The sequence below is a fragment of the Cibotium barometz genome, chromosome 22 (assembly GCF_041138505.1).
Source record: "Cibotium barometz isolate CiBa-2024 chromosome 22, ASM4113850v1, whole genome shotgun sequence".
Classification (NCBI taxonomy): domain Eukaryota; kingdom Viridiplantae; phylum Streptophyta; class Polypodiopsida; order Cyatheales; family Cibotiaceae; genus Cibotium; species Cibotium barometz.
Genome location: NC_141067.1, coordinates 35,557,665 through 35,582,347, shown reverse-complemented (window position 1 = coordinate 35,582,347; position 24,683 = coordinate 35,557,665).

Below are 24,683 nucleotides of genomic sequence, written 5' to 3'. Positions count from 1 at the left end.
TATCAAAAAAACTTTAATGCATCAAGAGAAAATGTGTGATCTTACTCTACATTTAGAATATACACCTAAGAAATATCTGCTAGCTTGGGAGTAGTGAATCTACTCGCCTTTTCACCCCAGCCCTGGTAAGAGATTACCTTCTTGAAAAACTATTTACCACAGTCGGGGTTGGCAATTTGTGCCCGCCCATGTCTCCTCTTTGTAAATAGCACCTCTGTCTCCTTTAGGGCTCGTTATAAATCTTATCGAACATTTCTATGTTCTGATTGTATTTTCTACTCCCGCACTCAGGCAAGTCACTAACCTTGGTATGTGGCATCGAACTCAAACTGCAAAATGCATTTACGTTTTAGAAACATTTTTGGAAATCAAAATATGGCTTTATTATAGTTTGAGTATGAGGCGTTCAAATACCTTAAACACCAATTGAGAGCTGAGTGCCATGGGAAGCTTCAACCACTTAGATCTATTAGGCCATCGATGCCTAAGAGCTTTATTGGCCCATGCACGATCCTTGTCACTAAACTTTGACAACAACGACTATGGATCATCAAGGCCCACACGTTTTATCATGAATTTATCATGTGCTATTGTGTTTGGCACATGAATGGTAGTGACCCTAGAAATTTTGCATGTATAATAAATTAGGTTAATGATTACATTTAAGAACTTTGTTCATTTCAATCAAAAAATAACAAGACACAATTCACTTACTTGTTTATCATGCACGGCACCAATAGGAACTCAGCCTCCTCCTCTTGTAACAGGCCTCAAACCACCCTACAAATCACCTTTGGAACCTTGTTTCTTTCAACTCGAGTGGTTCTTGCCCATTCCTACCATGCTTTGAGTCGATGGTTGCCATCCTAGAAAACAAACATCTTCCCAACCATATGTTGCCATCCTTCTCTCTACTCTAGTTGTGAGATCCCTGTCCCCCATCGCACAATGGATTCGGGGTACTAGCAGTGGAAGTAGCACTTCATGCGTGGAGCAGGGCCCCACACTCGGGGCCTCGTCCCACGGATATCCGGACAAGAGACTAATCCGTCGGTTTTTCCAAAACCGAACCCGGAAAAACTTCCCTTACCCGGAAAGCACGGGCGATTCCACCAGGATAACTTTTTACTCTAATCTAGTCAAGATCATTACTGATCACGCTGATCGGACTGCACCTATAAAGATACTCGGTCAGATCAAGGAAGAAACTTGCACTCGGATCATTGGGATCAATGCTTTTTTTCCCATCAAGAGGCACAGCCGTTGATTCCTATCCATAGAACAATTACTATCCGGGATTTACTTTATCTATCGTAATAACAGAAATTGAGTCTCGATTTACGGATCCATCAGTCCAGCCTAGCCCCATCCAGTCCCATGGGTTAGCCAACCGCCCAACCACTGTAGTGATGGGATCCAATTAAGAATTTGGTTAGGTTTTGTCCCGGGTACCAAGGAAAAGAGTTCCAAGGCCCCCTAGCCGGAAGTTCATGCAAACATAAAACCAGTCACACCACTTACACACCCAATATGAAATTGCCTTTTTCTTAGCATCAGCTAACTTTAAAACAATCCTTTAATGAAACCATTATGTCACTGATGACAATCCTCAAAGTCTCTGGTTGAATCCTTATTTCCAGTCATTCATTCATCGGTATACTTATGGCATCATTGGCAACCAGAACGCTCACCACCTGTTCACTTAGGGGCCTTTTCCATAGTTCCTAGCTCATAGTAACTGACAATATATGCATATAATAGAATGGAATCTCCGTGGGAGATTAGCAAGATCAACCCACAAATCCATATAAAAGAGCCATGGACTCATCCGTTGAGGACCAGCAAGGTCAATCAATCGGATCCATGCCCGGTTTCAGAAAACAACTCTCACTCCTTGTTCCAATATCTTCCACGACGCACGTGTGGGTATCTTCGGCGACCCAGAGCCCGAGCATTGTATGGTCAGCACCCTCTAGGATCCTTCGCAACATCCGTATCTACATCCATATATCCACATCCACATCTTCATTCATATTCACATCCATACATCCACGTCTATATACATACATCCATTTTCACATCCTCATTCATACATCCACATCCACATACATACATACACATCTGTATCTACATCCATACATCCACATCCACATCCACATCCACATTCATACATACACATCTACATGCATACATCCACATCCACATTCATACATCCACACTTTCATTTCCACATCCACACATCCATATTCACATTCATACATCCATATCTACATTCATACATCCATATTACATCCATTCACGCCCTAACACATCCCATATACATCTTATCCCATCAGATACACTCTCTACCTCATCCCATACACATCTTAACACATCCTAACTCATCTTAACACATTCTATCACATCTCATACACCTCTTATCATATCCTATCACATCTCATACACATCTTTTCACATCTTTTCACATCTCATACACCTCTTATCACATCCTATCACTTCCCATACGCATCTTATCACATCTTATCACATCTCATACACCTCTTATCACATCTTATCACATTTCATATCTTTTTATAGAATATAAGAGAATTCTTATATTTGATATAAGATTTCTCTATACATTTATTTATGCATAAATTCCATTTAAGGAGACTAACATTTTTGAAATAAAAATCAATCTTTTATGCATCTTTCTATGCATAAATTCATTTTAAATGAAAATGACACTTTTGAATTAAAATTCCATCTCCTATGCATCTTCCTATGCATAAACTCAATTTAGATGAGAATTGACACTTTTAAATTAAAAATCCATCTTTAATGCATTTTTCTATGCATAAATTCAATTTGGATGGGAATAATACTTTTGAATTGAAATTCCATTCTTTTATGCATCTTCCTATGCATAAATTCAATTTAGATGAGAATGACACTTTGAATTTAAAAATCAATCTTTTATGCATCTTCTTATGCATAAATTCAATTTGGTAGGAATTACACTTTTAGAATAAAAGAATTTCTCTTATGCATCTAAGTTATGCATAAAATCCATTTATGATAAAAATCACACTTTTAGTATAAAAAGAATATCTTTTATGCATACCTCTATACATAAAATCCAATATGATAAAAGTAACACTTTTATAATAAAATAATCAACTTTTATGCATACCTCTATGCATGAAATTCAATTATGATAAAAGTCACACTTTTATAATAAAATAATCAACTTTTATGCATACCTCTATGCATGAAATTCAAATATGATAAAAGTCACACTTTTATAATAAAATAATCAATTTTTATGCATACCTCTATGCATGAAATCCAAATATGATAAAAGTAACACTTTTATAATAAAATAATCAATTTTTATGCATACCTTTGTACATGAAATCCAATATAATAAAAGTAACACTTTTACAATAAAATAATCAACTTTTATGCATACCTCTATGCACGAAATTCAATTATGATAAAAGTAACACTTTTATAATAAAATAATCAACTTTTATGCATACCTCTATGTATGAAATTCAAATATGATAAAAGTCACACTTTTATAATAAAATAATCAACTTTTATGCATACCTCTATGCATGAATTTCAAATATGATAAAAGTCACACTTTTATAATAAAATAATCAACTTTTATGCATACCTCTATGCATGAAATTAAAATATGATAAAAGTCACACTTTTATTATAAAATAATCAATTTTTATGCATACCTCTATGCATGAAATCCAAATATGATAAAAGTAATACTTTTATAATAAAATAATCAATTTTTAGGCATACCTTTATACATGAAATTCAAATATGATAAAAGTCACACTTTTATAATAAAATAATCAACTTTTATGCATACCTTTATGCATGAATTCAAATATGATAAAAGTCACACTTTTATAATAAAATAATCAACTTTTATGCATACCTCTATGCATTAAATTCAAATATAACAAAAGTTACACTTTTATAATAAAATAATTAATTTTATGCATACCTTTATGCATGAAATTCAAATATAATAAAAGTCACACTTTTATAATAAAATAATCAACTTTTATGCATACCTCTATGCATGAAATTCAAATATGATAAAAGAAAAACTTTTATATTAAAATAATAATCTTTTTTGCATACCTCTATGCATTAAATCTAAATATGATAAAAGAAATACTTTTATATAAAATAATAATCTTTTATGCATACCTCTATGCATGAAATCCAAATATGATAAAAGAAACACTTTTATATTAAAATAATAATCTTTTATGCATACCTCTATGCATGAAATCTAAATATGATAAAAGAAACACTTTTATATTAAAATAATAATCTTTTATGCATACCTCTATGCATGAAATCCAAATATGATGAAAGTAACACTTTTATAATAAAATAATCATCAATTATGCATAACATAAAAATCAATTTCTCCATGATTACAATAAAATTCTTTCAAATAATCTAGATGATAATTCCTAGAATATAGTAGGAAGTTCTCTTTTCATGCTTTGAATGAAATTATTTTATGTGTAATTTTTATAAAAATTTTACCATAGCTCCGCTACTATGACTGACAAATCTCAATTTATTTTGAAGGATAAAGCTTATCATTAAGGGAATGATTAGAATGACCCCTAATTGGATCATTTACCCAATAATGGATTGAATCATCAATATTCATGAAATACATAAACTAAAAGCATAGAAAAAAGCTATTAATTTGGCCTCAAGCATAGATTAATCTTGGATTAAGAAAAAGCTTTATGAAACGCTTCATTTGGATTGAGAATGGATCATGAGGATGACCATTTCTTGAGTGAGAGAGAGAAATTACATAAAAACCATTAGAATTAAGCATAAATAGAAATTTATGTAATTCTTTACTATCATTAATCAATTAACTTCAATAGCATTCATCAAATTATGTAACTCTTCACTACTATTCATCAATTAAGTTCAATAGCATTCAAAGACCATTCTAATTAAGCTTCTCAAGCTTGAGAGGGGTTGAGAAGAGAGAAGCATTGAGAAATTATAGAAAAGATCAAAATTCACCATTTACCTTACAAATTGCTTGATTCTTTGTTCACGGTAAGGGCCCCAACCAATCAATTGGTTAAGTATGTTGATGGAGCCACTAATGGGGATTGAAGAAAGAGGGAAGCTCCAATTTCTTCAATTTGGAGAGAATTTTAGAGAATAGTAGAAATTAGCATTATTTCATCTCTAGTATAGTAAAATTCTTCTATTTTTTTCAAAGAATTCATGTTCTATTTATAGGAGAGGAAAGCTCTAACCAAAGCTAACTGATTTCTAGAATTTTCTAGATTTCAGTTTCGTTGAATTTGGACTAGATTTGGACTTTGTTTGGTTCCTTTTTTATTCGGTTTGGTTCCATTTTGATTTGGCTTGGTTCAAGAGAGAGGAGAGATAAAAATATCACATTATTTTTTAGTTTAAAACTCATTCAAGAATGTGAATTAGGCACCTCATTGAAGGCCCTCCTTTTCCTTACAGATGTGTCAAAAATGGAATCATTATATCCAAAATATCTCATATTTTGATATTACTCATAGTTTCTTACTAATAAACCTTATACATTTTCAACTCTTCATCTTATGTGAGTATTGAAGGGACTCCCTTCCTTACATAGGTGTCAAAATGGAATCCTTATACCCAAAATATCTCATATTTTTAATATTACTCATAGTTTCTTACTAATATACCTTGTACATAGTCAACTCTTCATCTTATGTGAGCATTTACTCATTTTTGGATATTTTCTTTTACAAATTGGATTTATCTCCTCCCCACACATGGATTGATCCTATTGGCCCACATGAACCTTAATTGGACCATAATCTAAATTTTTTTGAAAATCTAGACCCTTAGGCTAAGGTCCTTTATACTCATATCTAATTAATTCCAACTGCACATTGGAAAGTTCTTTTTGAATTTCTGTTTCAGGGGAATTCATTTTAATAAGATGAGATATTTTTCTATCCAAAAATATTCAAAATCTGAATATTCTTTCTCTAGAATATTTTCTCTCTCTATGCCAAAACAGGCAGAGACAAGATCTTTTATATTTCTGAAGAGGGGATTGATTACAGGGGAAGATGCTGGACATCTTGAGAGACTGGGGAGGAATCTTACACTAGTATTGTGTCAAACTCTCTGGACAATGATAGATCGTGAGACCAACTACACTTTGACGAGATCAAATGGAAGTTTCTCTTGGCTAGGAAAACTCTTAGAGACAAGGCATGCCACCATTGTTGACTGATATTTAATCTCTTCCATACTTTTCATCATCGCTTTGATGCAATCCTCATTTATACGAATTGTAGGGTTTGCAATGAGACAATAGAGGAGGTCTAGGAAAGCGGTGTTGATTATCAACCAAGTGATCCTCCACCCAATTCGTGGAGATGTGTCAATCAACCACTTGGCTCAAACTTTCCTTTATGAACTCCTATTCTTCAGCAATCACTCACGGCACCACATGATTTTTTATGGGTGTTGCAAGAGCAAGCCTTGCACCCAACTATAATCGAGATGTATTAGTGACCTCGCTTGATGTGGCAACTTGCCACATGCCCACATCCTACGATACTAAAACTCGTCTCCCTAAATTAATGAAATGAAAACTTGAATAAGAAAGCACACATAGCAATATATTAAAGCTTACACACAACTATACACATCCCTTGATACAACCCTCTCTCCAACACCATGATTAATCCCAAGGATAAGGTTAAGGGCTTAATCACACATATAGTTCTGTCTCACCATTCCTCCACATGTAAGGAATCGAAGAAAGGATGGTTACACTCTCCCGCTCTTCCTCCAAGCAAGAGGAATCCCTCAACCACACCAAATGCCCTCTTGCAACACAACCTCACACCTCTTACTAGCCACATGGCTAGAACAAGGGACAAAAAAACTTTCACCATTAAAATACAAAATCTCACATAAGGATTAATAAAAGGGCAAGGGGAACAAGAGGAGACTTTGCACAAGAGCAAGTTCACACTCTCAATCAAGGACAAGACACAAAAGTACCTGGCCTCCATGTCTGTTTGTGATTTAGCTACATATGGGAATGGGGATGAGGTTGAGGTGCAGGGTTGGGGTTGGGGTTAAGGTTGGGGATGGCGCTTAGGTTGATACGGGGTTTGGGGTTCATGTTCAGGTTCAGGTGGTTCAGGTTGGGGCTTCGGCTGGGGTTGAGGTTGAGGTGGGGGCTAGGGTTGGGGTTGGGGTTGCACCTCATCCTCCAACTAGTGTGTGGATTGGGTGAGGTATAAATGTTCAAGAAAGGGTTGGTGAGAGGATGTTCCACCTTCCCAATCGGATTTATGTGGTGGCAGCATAGGCCTACTCTCTTTTAGGGCCACACCTTGCATAGGGTTTTCTGTGTGCAAGCCATCAATCAAAATGATGACACGAAATGAACAAAATGAGGGAAAGTTTTGTTAATAAAGTCAATTTTTAATGAAATATGTTAATCCTAAAAATTGAGGAGGCTATTAAGAGGATCAATGGATATATTGATTCCTCTACCCAAAGATTATCATGTTTTTTACCTGCATCTCTTTGGTGTTACATGATTGTTTGTTTCACTATGCTTACTTTTGTTCTCTAGTCTAAAGGTGGATACTCAACGTCTAATTGAAAGTGTATATCTCTTTTCATGTTCCTTCTTGCATCCTATATCAGAAATATACAAAAAAGTTACAACAAAACGTATAATACAAAAATTTAACCATTGAATCTTAATTTAAAAAATGACATTAGTTCTTAAATATCAAACCAAATAAATATAACATATTAAAAGTTATCTTAATAGAGTAGTAAATAATAACAGTAACAATAACAACATATTAAATCATAATAATAAGAATATGAATTAAAGCATAACATCAAGCTTAACTATAACAGATTTTAAGAAATTTAACATAACATTTTACATATCATTGAACCATCTTAGTAAACCACAATAAAATATTAAACTTATATATTGTACCATTACATTAAACATTAATTAAAAATAAAACTTTATTAGAAAACCATAACAAGATATTAGAACATTAAAAGATAAAGCCTCCATAGATTTCTTCTCCCTTCAAGTTGCAACACAATGGATATCTCTAAACAGAAAGATTAAAACTGAGTTTTTGATACCAACAAAATGGCACCAAAAAATCAAGTCTACATGTAGGTTAGGGATAGGGTTTTGAGTCAGAGTCTTGTGGTGGTGATGTAGGCCTATTCTATTTTGGGTGTCACACCTTGCATAGGATTTTCTTTATGTAAACCATGAATCAAAACGATGATAAACAAGAAATGAACAAAATGAGGGAAACTTCTATTAATATAGTCAATTTTTAATAAAAGATCTTAATCCTAAAAATTGAGGAGGCTATTGAGTAAGAGGATCAAGTGGATATAGTGATGCCTCTACCCAAAGATCAATATGTTTTTTACCTACATCTCTTTGGTGTTGCATCACTATTTGTTGCACTATACTTGATTATGTCCTCTTGTGTGAAGGTGCATACTTAACATCTAATTGAAAGTGTACATTTCTTTTCCTATTCTATCTTGCATCCTATATAAAAAATATAGACAATTAACCATAAAACTTATAATACAAAAATTTAACCATTCAATCTTAATAAAACAACATGACATTATTTCTTAAATATCAAACGAGATAAATATAGCATATTAAAAAATTTAACTTAATAGAGCAATAAAACATAACAATAACAATATATGAAATCATAATATTAAGCACACCAATTAAAGCATAACATCAACCGTAACTATAACACATTTTAAGAAATTTAACATAACATTGAATCATCTTAGTAGAATAGAGTATAATTTTAAGCTTAAATATTGTACCATTACATTAAACACTTACTAAAAAGAAAACTAAATTAGAAAATCATAACCAGATATCAAAACATGAAAAAAATAAAACCTCAATAGTTTTCTTTTGTTTTGAAGTTGCAGCACAATGGATATCGCTAAATTGAAAGTTTATTGAAGGGAAAGTTGAGTTTTTATTGCCAACCAAATGGCACCTAAAGTCAACACACCCTTCTCATAATTAATCTTGTACTCTACATCATGTTTTCTAAATGGTATTATGATTGAAAAGATTAGTGCCATTAATGTGGGAATGAAGGGAAAGGAAGAGATGATAAAAAAAATAGCGGCAAGCTACACAAATTGAAGGCCAGGCACATAGATTAAAATTTCTTGTCTACAAAGGAGGGAAACTCAAAACAATTGGGGAATCCCTCATAACTGTTAAACAATCCTAAAATGGGATTGATCATGGTGATAGACATAGATTAAGCAACATAATTAAGGTGGATTAAACCACACACTAAGAACTCCATAACACAGAGAGAGAGATTGTACACTCAACACTTGATCTCTATTGCATATCTCAAGTGAACCATACAATGATATAGGCTTTCTATCCTTATCTCACTTTACACATCATCATCCATGTGGCACTCCCTTTTCCACTCTTTTGGTCAACACTCACACACCATACAATATTACATGTGGCATTCTTATCTTGCCACAATATCTTGCACCTCTAGGGTGCTTTCCCACATACACACAACACCACGATTACATCTCTCAACACCCCCTCTTAATTGAGGTGTTCCACAACTCACCCATCATCCATCACCCATATCAATGTAGCATTGCACAAACGCAATCGCTACCTCTCAACACTCCCCCTCAATGATACATTGGAGTGTCCATAAAATGAGCATGTGTGCGTGTGTCTACCATCTTAGACACCAAGTCCATTTTGAGCCGACTCGTTCACAGCAGAACCACTGAGTCCGATTTGAACGTAGAAGCTCGGGTGGGAACCAACCCATGTGTATGCACCTCACACGTGCATCGCTCATGCACACATCTCAACAACCATTATGAGCTTCTTGGTGAGCTCGAGCAGGGCAACCCTCATATACCAATGGGTGATTACAAACAAAATCCTTGTTTTGAGCTTCAAGCTCAGGTACAGTTACCCTTCTCATTCATGGGTGAAAAAAAAATACAACACATGTGTGTGAAGTAACTTTTGCCGTTACATCATCTCACAAAACAAAAACCAATCCAATTTTACAACTCCTTACACCATGTGGACAAGGCTTTCAAAAGAAGCATGTGTGTGAATGAACCCTTGTTTAAGTGTGTTTTACACCACACATGAAACCTTATCTTTCTATCCTCTTTTGTTTTTTTGTTCAACAAAAAAAATGTGCAGTGTCCATTGCGTTTCCAATGAGCTCCTGTGTAATCTCTCTCATCACCGCGCCCTCTTGGGACGACTGGGCCTATCTGCCTTGCTTGAAACAATCATCCCTTGCCATCATTGAACTCAAAGCAGTGGCCATGTGAGCTTGCTATCACCGCATCTCTTCTCTCTCTGCCCCTTTGCTACGGGAGCCTCCCTGCTGCTACTGATCTCCTTGGACTGTAGCATCTGCAACAACAGCATGTCACAAATCTATCGTAGTTGGACATGCCTTGCTTTTTGCTCTCAGCAGTCGTCTTGTTGCTTCTACAAAACTATGTTTCTTCATATGCTTCATCACCTGTGCACTAGAGGGGTCACCGCCTCTCTCTTCTTAGATCTCTACGAACAGTTGCACTGCTCAGCATGCCTTGTCTCAATTCAGTGGTCTCTTTCTCAAACTCTCATTTACCCATTGAATTTCTTCCTGGGCTTCAACGCAGCTGCGTCATGTAGTCCACGCTTCTGTGTGCTTTGTGTTTTGCTCACTACTCTTGCCATAGCTGTATGTTGTAGCCTAGATACCTTATCTTTTTCTCAAAGCCTTTGCAGCTCTCATGGCACCCTTCAATTACTATGCTCTACACATTTTGCCTCTACTGGGGTCTCTCTTATTTTCCCAATATGTCTCTTCTTGCATCACCAACTAACATCTTTGTGAGCTTCCATTTTAGCTCCAAATGAGCTATGTGTGCAACTCCACTTGCTATACCTTGTTGCCTCCCCATATCTCTATCTTGAGGTTTCAAGTAACCATCAACATGGCTACACTAAGATCTCCATTGAGCTCCTCATAAGCATGCATCCATTGTTGCATGCCCCAAAGGGTGCTTCTCCTTTTTAAGATTTCATTACCATGAAACCAAGGTGCAAAACATGTGAAAATTGCCAACGGAACCATCGCCTTCTTTGCTCTCCTTCATTGAGCAAACTACGAGCCACGCCATTTTCTTGACAAGCTCCAACATGGACTGCAAATCAGCCCATAACCACATGTCCACCACTTAAACAAGAATGTGCACCTTCAACAACTTTGCCCAATGCAAAGAACCATGGGATTCATGATCCCATCACATAGCAACCCTTTCATAGAGCATTCTTCCATGCTCAAACAACAAAATATTGAGGCAATATAATACACAAACCAACCTTCATTGTTGTAATTGCAATTTGCACCTTCCTTGATGATGAGACAGCTTCCAAGACTTTCTCTTAGCTGAAATCTCCATTTTCAACTTCTTTGATGATGAGCACGCTCTCCATGTTGCAAAACTCCCATTTGCAACTCTCTTGGGCAGCTTCTATGCAACCTCCTTGTTGCGAATCTCCTCTCAAATCCTCGCAAATGCAAATCCAAATGATAATATGAGTGTGCATAAATATTTTTTTCATAAATTGAAAATAATGCTTAATCAAAGAACTCATAACCAAGAAAAACTATACAGAAATATTCACCCCATGACCAAGAGCCCACCAACGCTCTGATACCATGAAAAGATGCAAGGAAGAAGAGAGCACACACACAGTCACAAAACCCTAAAAGGGAACACACAAGGTGAGAGGCTGAAAATCTTCTTCTTCTTCTTCACACAACACTCAACACACCATATACAAAGATAAGAGTACACGCAATATGAAAAGGTACTCAACCAAATACATACTAGGGTTCTCTATAGTGTGAACCCAACTAAACGAGCTAGCACTATAGCTATGCCAGTCTCTAGAATGGCTGTCACCACACAGCCTATCATCCCAGTGGCCACATATCATCCCACTAGCCACATATCATCCATGATCTCATCAACCATGCCAATGGTGTAAGTGTGGGGCCTATCCCCCAGGCGGGTCATCAGTGTCCATAGTCTCACTAGATGAGCTCGATATCTCAACACTCCCCCTCGAGCTCAACTCCATCTCATGTACACCAACTCATGTACACCAAGCAAAGCCCTGAATCTGCGGAGCTTCTCTGTACCCAATGCTTTGGTGAAGATGTCAGCAACCTGATCCTGTGTGCTGACATAAACAAGGTCAATGTCTCCTTTCAAAACCTTCTCTCTGACAAAATGGTAGTGGACCTTCTCTCTGACAAAATGGTAGTGGACCTCTATATGCTTCGTGCGAGCATGAAAAATTGGGTTCCTGGCCAACTGTATACTACTAATGTTGTCACAGAAAATGACAACTTGTTTATCCACTGATAGACCCAAGTCTGCAAGTAGCTTTCTCAACCAAGCTACCTCACAATGCTGCCATAGCAGCACCTCTGTACTCGGCCTCTATACTGGATAGAGAAACTGTAGGCTGCTTCTTGCTGCTCCAAGTCACAGTAGCACTGCCCAAAGAAAACATGAAGCCACTACTAGATCTTCTATCTGAGATACTACCATCCCCATCAGCATTTGTGTACCCATGTACACATATCTCTGTCCCAATTTCATAAAATAGTCCATAAATGCAAAGTAGACCTCACATTCCTCAATATGCGTCTCAATGCATCCAAATGTGGCTTCCTAGGAACCTGCATAAACCGACTAACAAACCCAACAGCACAGCTCAAATCTAGCCTGGTGATCGTCATGTAGATCAAGCTTCCTACTATGCGACTATACATAGTAGGATCCTCCAAAATCTCTCCTGAATCTGAACTCAACTTGCCATTTTGATCCAATGGCACTGAGATAGGCTTACAACCTGTCATACTTGGAGAACATGTCCAAGCCATACTATCTCTGCAGTAATCCAATACCATGTGGTGACCTAATCACCTCAATGCCGAAGAAATATCTGAGCTCCCCCAGATCCTAATAATCTTAAAAACACAATGGTTAGCTAAAAACATATAGACTAAGTCTCAAAAGACTTGTAAACTGAATAGAAATTGGGAAAAATGTACACACACTCTTTAGGCCCTAATCTAGGCATGGATAAATAATAATTCTAAAATCTAAAGTCTACATGAAGATATACAAAATTGCTTATTTAAAATGTAAAAAGAGCTTAAATCCATCAAATTTGATGAAAGTTGAAAGGAAAAAGCCAGCAGGTTAATCAAGAGTCACATCAACAAGCTGCATGTTCTGAATTTAAATAAAAAATACTTTTTATTATCTTCAAAATAGGGTCCCAATCTTAGACAAATATATTGTAAGAATAAAAAAATGTGGTCCCAACCTTAAACAAAGGTATTGTAAGAATTAAAAAAATTGGTCCCAATCTTAGACAAAGATATTGTCATAATAAAAAAATAGATGAATCTATTTTGTAATAATATACCCAAAATGTGATCTTTAAATCCTAAAAGAAGAGAGAGAAAGCTAATATTTAATAGTTTTTTTGCACTTTCTCTTTATTTATGGAAGACAGAGAGCTCTTACATGGCCCCTTTTTTTTGAGTCCATATTTTTCTTAATGAAGTTTCTCACTTTGGGTCGGGGGAAAAATCTTCCTTCAATGCGTGCTTTGCAAGTGTATATTTTTCTCTTTGCATTAATCTAATTTATCTTATATTTTACTCTTCTCTTAAATATAACTTGATCTTATATTTTATTATCTCTTTAGAGGGAGTTTGTTGGTCTTCCCCAAGAAAGGAAGAATATGAATATGGGTAAGCACCTCTGTAAGATTCCTCCCCAGCCTCTCAAGATGTCCAGCATCTTCCCCTGTAATCAATCCCCTCTTCAAAAATATAAAAGATCTTGTCTCTGCCTATTTTGACATAGAGAGAGAAAATATTTTAGAGAGAGAATATTTTGATTTTGAATATTTTTAGATAGAAAAATTTTCTCATATTATTAAAATGAATTCCCCTAAAATAGAAATTCAAAAAGCACTTTTCAATGTGCAATTAGAATTTATTGGAAATGGGTATAAAGGACCTTAGCCTAAGGGTCTAGATTTTAAGAAATTTTTGGATTATGGTCCAATTAAGGTTCCTATGGGCCAATAGCATCAATCCATGTGTAGGGAGGAGATAAATCCAATTTGTAAAAAGAAGATACCCAAAAATGAGTAAATGCTCACATAAGATGAAGAGTTGAAAATGTACAAGGTCTATTAGTAAAAAACTATGAGCAATATTAAAAATATGAGATATTTTGGGTATAATGATTTCATTTTGACACATATGTAAGGAAGGGGAGTTCTTTAAAGGAGGTGCATATTTCACATAAGATGAAGAGTTGAAAATGTACAAGGTTTATTAGTAAAAAACTATGAGCATTATTAAAAATATGAGATATTTTGGGTATCCAAAAATTAATAAATGCTCACACAAGATGAAGAGTTGAAAATGTACAAGGTTTATTAGTAAAAAACTATGAGCAATATTAAAAATATGAGATATTTTGGGTATAATGATTCCATTTTGACACATATGTAAGGAAGGGGAGTTCTTTAAAGGAGGTGCATATTTCACATGCTTGAATGAGTTTTAAACTCAAAAATAATGTGATATTTTTATCTCTCCTCTCTCTTGAACCAAACCAAATCAAAATGGAACCAAACCGAATCAAAAAAGTAACCAAACTAGGTCCAAATCTAGTCCAAATTCAACCAAACTGAATTTGGAAAATTCTAGAATTCAGTTAGCTTTGGTTAGAGCTTCCCTCTCCTATAAATAGAACATGAGTCCTTTGAAAAAAATATAGAAGAATATACTACACTAGAGTTATGCTGAAATAATGCTAATTTCTACTATTCTCTAAAATTCTCTCCAAATTGAAGAAATTGGAGCTTCCCTCTTTCTTCAATCCCCATTGGTGGCTCCATCAACATACTTAACCAATTGATTGGTTGGGGGCCTCTACCGTGAATAAAGAATCAAGCAAATTGTACGGTAAATGGTGAATTTTGATCTTTTCTATAATTTCTCAATGCTTCTCTCTTCTCAACCCCTCTCAAGCTTGAGAAGCTTAATTGGAATGGTTTTTGAATGCTATTGAAGTTAATTGATGAATGGTAGTAAAGAGTTACATAATTCAATGAATGATATTGAAGTTAATTGATTAATGATAGTTAAGAATTACATAAATTTCCATTTATGCTTAATTCAAATAGTTTTTATGTAATTTCTCTCTCTCACTCAAGAAATGGTCATACTCATGACCCATTCTCAATCCAAATGAAGCTTTTCATAAAGCTTTTCCTTAATCCAAGATTGATCTATGCTTGAGACCAAATTAATGCCTTCTTTCTATGCTTTTAGTTTATGTATATTGATGATTCAATCCATTATGGATTAATGATCCAATTAGGGATCATTCTAATTATTTCCTTAATGATAAGCTTTATCCCTTAGAAAAATCGAGATTTATCAGTCATAGCAGCGGAGCTATGGTAAATTTTTTATAAAAATTACGCATAAAATAATTTCATTCAAAGCATGAAAAGAGGACTTCCTACCATATTCTAGGAATTATCATCCTAGATTAATTGAAAGATATTCATTGTAATCCTAGAGAAATTGATTTTTATATTATCATAATTAGATTTCATGCATAGAGGTATGCATAAAAGATTATTATTTTAATGTAAAAGTGTTACTTTTATCATATTTGAATTTCATGCATAGAGGTATGCATAAAAGATGATTATTTTATTATAAAAGTGTTACTTTTATCATAATTGAATTTCATGCATAGAGGTATGCATAAAAGATGATTATTTTATTATAAAAATGTTACTTTTATCATATTTAGATTTCGTGCATAGAGGTATGCATAAAAGTTGATTATTTTATTATAAAAGTGTTACTTTTATCATAATTGAATTTTATGCATAGAGGTATGCATAAAAGATGATTATTTTATTATAAAAATAATACTTTTATCATATTTGAATTTCATGCATAGAGGTATGCATAAAAGTTGATTATTTTATTATAAAAGTGTTACTTTTATCATAATTGAATTTCATGCATAGAGGTATGCATAAAAGTTGATTATTTTATTGTAAAAGTGTTACTTTTATCATATTCGATTTCATGCATAGAGGTATGCATAAAAGATATTCTTTTTATACTAAAAGTGTGATTTTTCATCATAAATGGATTTTATGTATAACTTAGATGCATAAGAAAAATTCTTTTATTCTAAAAGTGTAATTCCTACCAAATTGAATTTATGCATAAGAAAATGCATAAAGATTGATTTTTAATTCAAAAGTGTCATTCTCATCTAAATTGAATTTATGCATAGGAAAATGCATAAAAGATTGAAATTTAATCCAAAAGTGTCATTTTCATTTAAAATGAATTTATGCATAGGAAGATGCATAAAAGATTGATTTTTACTTCGAAGGTATTAATCTCCTTAAATAGAATTTATGCATAAATAAATGTGTAAAGAAATCTTATATCAAATATAAGAATTCTCTTGTATTCTATAAATAGAAATGAGATGTGATAGGATGTGATAAGAGGTGTATAAGATGTGATAAGAGGTGATAAGATGCTTATGAAGTAAGTTAGGAGGTGATAAGATGCATTAAGATGTGATAAGATGTGTATGGGGTGAGGTAAGAAGTGTATGTGATAGGATAAGATGTATATGGGTTGTGATAGTGGGAGAATGGATGTGATGTAAAAGATTAGATGTGAAGACATATGGGGTTATATGAATGGGAATTTCGAAATGGATGTATGTATGTGGATGTGTGGAGGTGAAGATGGGAGTGTGGATGTATGAATGTGAAAATGGATGTATGCATGAAGATGTATATGCATAGATGTGAATGTGGATGTAGATGTGGATGTATAGATGTGAATGGGAATGTGGATGTGGATGTGGATGTGGATGTATGTGGATGTGGATGTAGATGTGGATGTATAGATGTGAATGTGGAATGTGGATGTGGATGTATGTATGTATGTGGATGTATAGATGTGAATGGGAATGTGGATGTGGATGTATGTGAATGTGGATGTATAGATGTGAATGTGGATGTATGTATGTATGTGGATGTAGATGTGGATGTATAGATGTGAATGGGAATGTGGATGTGGATGTATGTGAATGTGGATGTAGATGTGGATGTATAGATGTGAATGTGGAATGTGGATGTGGATGTATGTATGTATGTGGATGTAGATGTGGATGTATAGATGTGAATGGGAATGTGGATATGGATGTATGTGAATGTGGATGTATAGATGTGAATGTGGAATGTGGATGTGGATGTATGTATGTATGTGGATGTAGATGTGGATGTATAGATGTGAATGGGAATGTGGATGTGGATGTATGTGAATGTGGATGTAGATGTGGATGTATAGATGTGAATGTGGAATATGGATGTGGATGTATGTATGTATGTGAATGTATAGATGTGAATGGGAATGTGAATGTGGATGTATGTATATATGTGGATGTGGATGTATGAATGAGGACGTGATAGTGGATGTATGAATGAGGACGTGATAGTGGATGTATGCATGTGGATGTGGATGTATGGATGTGTATGTATGAATTTGGATACGGGATGTGATGTATAAATAAGGATGTGAAAATGGAGGTAAGCATGTAGATGTGGATGTATGGATGTGAATGTGGATGTGGATGTGGATGTATGGATGTGGATATGGATGTGAATATATGATATGTGATGTGAAGGAATCTGAAGTGAAGAGATGAAAAATGATGTGATTGGATGAGTACACATATAAATGGAATGTGGAATAAGTAATGTGGATTAATGAGGGATAATGTGGAAAAATGAGAGTTAATATAGAAATTGTATTTGTAAAGTGTTTGTAAATGGCTGTTTGTAAACTGTTTGTAAATGGCTGTTTGTAAACTGTTTGTAAATGTTGTTTGTAAATGGCTATTTTATGTCAAGAATGCTGGGAAAGCATTTTGACTGTCTTGTGATTAAGGTCGTGGAGACCTAACTGATAAAGTTGCATCTGCTGTGACGGAGAGTCAATGGAGGACGTCTCGCGTAGCAAGGTCGGCCGAGGTCTTGACCAGCCTCGGTTCGATTAAAATGGTGAGCTTCCGGTACGGTGGATGGGGGACCAAGGAAGCGGCCTATGAGTGAAGCACTAGGTCACCTGCCTAGAGGGTGCTGACCATACGGTGCTCGGGCTCTGGGTCGCCCAGGATACCCACGCGTGCGTTGAGGAAGATATTGGAACAAGGAGTAAGAGTTGTTTTGTGAAACCGGGCATGGATCTAGTTGATTGACCTTGCTGGTCTTCAATGGATGAGTCCATGGCTCTTTATATGGATCTGTTGGTTGATCTTGCTGATCTTCAATGAGAGTCCATCTTGATTTTTATAAGTGATTATATTGCCGAGTATTATGGGCTAGGAACTATTGAAAAGGCCCCTGTGTGGACAGGTGGTGAGCGTTCTAGTTGCCAATGATGCCATAGATACTCTGATGAAGGAATGATGGAAAATTATGAATCAACCGAATAAATTGGAAGATTGTGATCAGTGGTACTATGGTTTCATTAAAGGATTGTTTTAAAGTTAGCTGATGGTAAGAAAAAGGCAATTTCATATTGGGTGTGTAAGTGGTGTGGCTAGTTTTATGTTTGCATGAACTTCCGGCTAGGGGGCCTTGGAACTCTTTTCCTTGGTACCCGGGACAAAACCTAACCAAATTCCAAATTGGATCCCATCACTACAGTGGGGCTGGGCAGTTGGCTAATCCATGGGATCGGATGGGGTTAGGCTGGACTGATGGATCCGTAAATCAAGACTCAATTTCTGTTACTACGATAGATAAAGTAAATCCCGGATAGTAATTGTTCTATGGATAGGGATCAACGGCTGTGCCTCTTGATGGGAAAAAAAGCGTTGATCCCAATGATCCAAGTGCAAGTTTCTTCCTTGATCTGATCGAGTATCTTTATAGGTGCAGTCGGATCAGCGTGATCAGTAATGATCTTGACTACGTTAGAGTAAAAAGTTATCTTGGAGGAATTGCCCGTGCTTTCCGGGTAAGGGAAGTTTTTCCGGGTTCGGTTTTGAAAAAACCGACGGATTAGTCTCTTGTCCGGATATCCGTGTGGGCGAGGCCCCGAGTGTGGGACCCTGCCCCTCGCAAGATGTGCTACTTCCACTGCTAGTACCTCGAATCCCCGTTGTGCGGTGGGAACAGGGATCTCACAGTTGGTTTCAGAGCCAATTGGTTAATAAAGATCAACTGAGAAGCCAAATATGTCAAAAATTTATCAAGAAGCACAAAAAGGTTATAATTGTGTGATATAATTCATACAATTTGATATTCAAACTGAAATTCGTAATTTGGTAATTGGGTCTTCAGATGGAAGTACCGCAATTATATAGAATCCCTGACTTGCTTGAGGCCTAGACATGATGGTATTTACCTTATAAATCCAAGGGCCGTGACTACCCGTATATACCGAGAGTATACTGCAGCTCTTTACTGACTGTACATACGATTAAATCTAAGACTTGAAATTATAAGCGTTAATGCTATCCAGATGATGATTTTGAATGTGGTTGATATGATTTTTAATTCTATTTGAGAATTGATGAATTGATTTGGATTCTGATAGAAAAATGATGATTTTTGAAATTTAGTTAGAATATAATAACCTGAACGAAACCACAATGAGGATGAATGGGACGAGTCCCTGTGGTGATATTCATAACTAGAATGATGATAATGAATTCAGCAAATCACTATGAGATTAGTGGATTGTGCTGCTAGATTGCTATTGTTAACACTTGACCGGTAGATCAAGTTAAGGGATGACAAATTGAGAACTTGCTTGACTGAAATTCCCGTGGAGGAATGTTTAGAAGGAAATTTTTTTGGTCTAATGGACCATTATCATGTTAAAGATATGAATGATATGATCTGAATGAATTGTTATTTAATGATGAGTTCTATATAAGGGATATTTATCTCAGTATTCTGTTGGGTTGACTAGAATATAAGGAACCCAGAATAAAATTGGATCTTAAGAAAAAGAGTTGTCCTCTACCTTGTGAGATGAGGACATCTCGCACTTTTTTAAGTGGGGTAGAATGTAAGATTCCTCCCTAGCCTTCGAGGTATACAGGAGTAAGAATCTCTCTTTCTGATCTTATAATTATTCCCTCTCTAAAATAAAAGAAAGATTCTGTTTAAAAAAGGAAAACCCTTTCCCTAGAATACTTCTCAGGAGTCCCACCTGTTTTAAGGATTCAGAACAATGAGTTCAGAAGTAAAAATTGGTGTTTTGGATACCAAGGTTTTAGTCTTCATTCGAGTATGGCCCAAAAGAAGTTCTTTATCTCTTGGGAATATAAGAAGTTATCTCCCAGATATTGTGAGCCTTATCTGAATTCAAAGAAAGTAAGTAACTTAGCTTACGAGCTTCTTTTACCTCCTCATCTCAAAGTTCATAATGTATTTCATGTAAGCCTTATCTGAATTCAAAGAAAGTAAGTAACTTAGCTTACGAGCTTCTTTTACCTCCTCATCTCAAAGTTCATAATGTATTTCATGTAAGCCTTCTATAGAAATATGTGCCAAACCCAAATCATGGAAAGACGGTAAAACTTCAGTGGCAAGATACCGTTGGCTTCTAGGTTACGCTAGCTCCTTCCTTTATATAAGTCGTAACTTTTACTTGTCGCTCACAGTAATCTTACTTCCATCGATCTCCTTTCTTTCTTAATCTCCTTCATGGCTTGGCAACAGGAATTAGTTTTATCCATGATGATTTCTCACCTTCAAGACGCAAGCGAGTCTGTGTGAAGAAGGATTTTATAGAACTGTATGAGCGCTCGCTTTTCCCTCACTTGGGAACTTTTGTAGCTCAGACCAAATGGCGGATCTATCAAGACATAACTAGGGTAACACCGTGGGGTTAACAGCACTTTCGCAACAATGTTCGCTGGGCTATGGTTTTTGAAGCTTTGGGTTTGGGTCCCCGATACTACTGCGTGATGAGATCAAGGCATATTGGGTTTTCTGAGCGGGTCTTCTTACTGGCGTGTTTTCTTCCTCATCAGAAGATATGCCTTTATCTCGTTTTTAGCTTACCTCTCAGAGGTCCTTTTAATAGGTCACCTCATACCAGTGAGATAGGTGCGGCAAAAACCAACCGAATTATTCCCATAGATGAGTTACCTTATACGTGCGCAACTTGTGACGAGTGCTACTTTTGTGACCATATGATGGACCGGCTTATGGAAGTATAAAGAGTTCTTTTATCTTTACTGTTTATGTTCCAAGAATGAATAAAGTTGAAATCTTTGTTCTTGTCTTGAGTCTTGCTCTCTTTGAGACTTTTCTTGGTGGTTAATCTTAATTAAAAATTTTCTCTCAGTCTCATATTCGTGCATCTTGCGAAATTACCCTCAATTTGTGAGATGAGGGCATCTCGCGTTTTTCAAAAGGGAGAGAATGTAAGATTCCTCCCCAGTCTCTCAAGATGTCCAGCATCTTTCCCTGTAATCAATCCCCTCTTCAAAAATATAAAAGATCTTGTCTTTGCCTGTTTTGACATAGAGAGAGAAAATATTTTAGAGAGAGAATATTCTAATTTTGAATATTTTTAGATAGAAAAATTTCTCATATTATTAAAATGAATTCCCCTGAAACAGAAATTCAAAAAGAACTTTTCAATGTGCAATTAGAATTTATTGGAAATGGGTATAAAGGACCTTAGCCTAAGGGTCTAGATTTTCAGAAATTTTTGGATTATGGTCCAATTAAGGTTCCTATGGGCCAATAGCATCAATCCATGTGTAGGGAGGAGATAAATCCAATTTGTAAAAAGAAGAAACCCAAAAATGAGTAAATGCTCACATAAGATGAAGAGTTGAAAATGTACAAGGTCTATTAGTAAAAAACTATGAGCAATATTAAAAATATGAGATATTTTGGGTATAATGATTCCATTTTGACACATATGTAAGGAAGGGGAGTTCTTTAAAGGAGGTGCATATTTCACATAAGATGAAGAGTTGAAAATGTACAAGGTTTATTAGTAAAAAACTATGAGCAATATTAAAAATATGAGATATTTTGGGTATCCAAAAATGAGTAAATGCTCACACAAGATGAGTTAAAAATGTACAAGGTTTATTAGTAAAAAACTATGAGCAATATTAAAAATATGAGATATTTTGGATATAATGATTCCATTTTGACACATATGTAAGGAAGGGGAGTTCTTTAAAGGAGGTGCATATTTCACATGCTTTAATGAGTTTTAAACTCAAAAATAATGTGATATTTTTTTATCTCTCCTCTCTCTTGAACCAAACCAAATCAAAATAGAACCAAACCGAATCAAAAAAGTAACCAAACTAGGTCCAAATCTAGTCCGAATTCAACCAAACTAAATTTGGAAAATTCTGGAATTCAGTTAGCTTTGGTTAGAGATTCCCTCTCCTATAAATAGAACATGAGTCCTTTGAAAAAAATATAGAAGAATATACTACACTAGAGTTATGCTGAAATAATGCTAATTTCTACTATTCTCTAAAATTCTCTCCAAATTGAAGAAATTGGAGCTTCCCGCTTTCTTCAATCCCCATTGGAGACTCCATCAACATACTTAACCAATTGATTGGTTGGGGGCCTCTACCGTGAACAAAGAATCAAGCAAATTGTAAGGTAAATGGTGAATTTTGATCTTTTCTATAATTTCTCAATGCTTCTCTCTTCTCAACCCCTCTCAAGCTTGAGAAGCTTAATTGGAATGGTTTTTGAATGCTATTGAAGTTAATTGATGAATGGTAGTAAAGAGTTACATAATTCAATGAATGATATTGAAGTTAATTGATTAATGATTGTTAAGAATTACATAAATTTCCATTTATGCTTAATTCGAATAGTTTTTATGTAATTTCTCTCTCTCACTCAAGAAATGGTCATACTTATGACCCATTCTCAATCCAAATGAAGCTTTTTATAAAGCTTTTTCTTAATCCAAGATTAATCTATGGTTGAGGCCAAATTAATGGCTTTTTTCTATGCTTTTAGTTTATGTATATTGATGATTCAATCCATTATGGATTAATGATCCAATTAGGGATCATTCTAATTATTTCCTTAATGATAAGCTTTATCCCTTAGAAAAATTGAGATTTATCAGTCATAGCAGCGGAGCTATGGCAAAATTTTTATAAAAATTACGCATAAAATAATTTCATTCAAAGCATGAAAAGAGGACTTCCTACCATATTCTAGGAATTATCATCCTAGATTAATTGAAAGATATTCATTGTAATTCTAGAGAAATTGATATTATCATAATTAGATTTCATGCATAGAGGTATGCATAAAAGATTATTATTTTAATGTAAAAGTGTTACTTTTATCATATTTGAATTTCATGCATAGAGGTATGCATAAAAGATGATTATTTTATTATAAAAGTGTTACTTTTATCATAATTGAATTTCATGCATAGAGGTATGCATAAAAGATGATTATTTTATTATAAAAATGTTACTTTTATCATATTTGGATTTCGTGCATAGAGGTATGCATAAAAGTTGATTTTATTATAAAAGTGTTACTTTTATCATAATTGAATTTCATGCATAGAGGTATGCATAAAAGATGATTATTTTATTATAAAAATAATACTTTTATCATATTTGGATTTCATGCATAGAGGTATGCATAAAAGTTGATTATTTTATTATAAAAGTGTTACTTTTATCATAATTGAATTTCATGCATAGAGGAATGCATAAAAGTTGATTATTTTATTGTAAAAGTGTTACTTTTATCATATTGGATTTCATGCATAGAGGTATGCATAAAAGATATTCTTTTTATACTAAAAGTGTGATTTTTCATCATAAATGGATTTTATGCATAACTTAGATGCATAAGAGAAATTCTTTTATTCTAAAAGTGTAATTCCTACCAAATTGAATTTATGCATAAGAAGATGCATAAAGATTGATTTTTAATTCAAAAGTGTCATTCTCATCTAAATTGAATTTATGCATAGGAAAATGCATAAAAGATTGAAATTTAATTCAAAAGTGTCATTTTCATTTAAAATGAATTTATGCATAGGAAGATGCATAAAAGATTGATTTTTACTTCGAAGGTATTAATCTCCTTAAAAAGAGTTTATGCATAAATAAATGTGTAAAGAAATCTTATATCAAATATAAGAATTCTCTTGTATTCTATAAATAGAAATGAGATGTGATAGGGCGTGATAAGAGGTGTATAAGATGTGATAAGAGGTGATAAGATGCTTATGAAGTAAGTTAGGAGGTGATAAGATGAATTAAGATGTGATAAGATGTGTATGGGGTGAGGTGAGAAGTGTATGTGATAGGATAAGATGTATATGGGTTATGATAGGGCAAGAATGGATGTGATGTAAAAGATT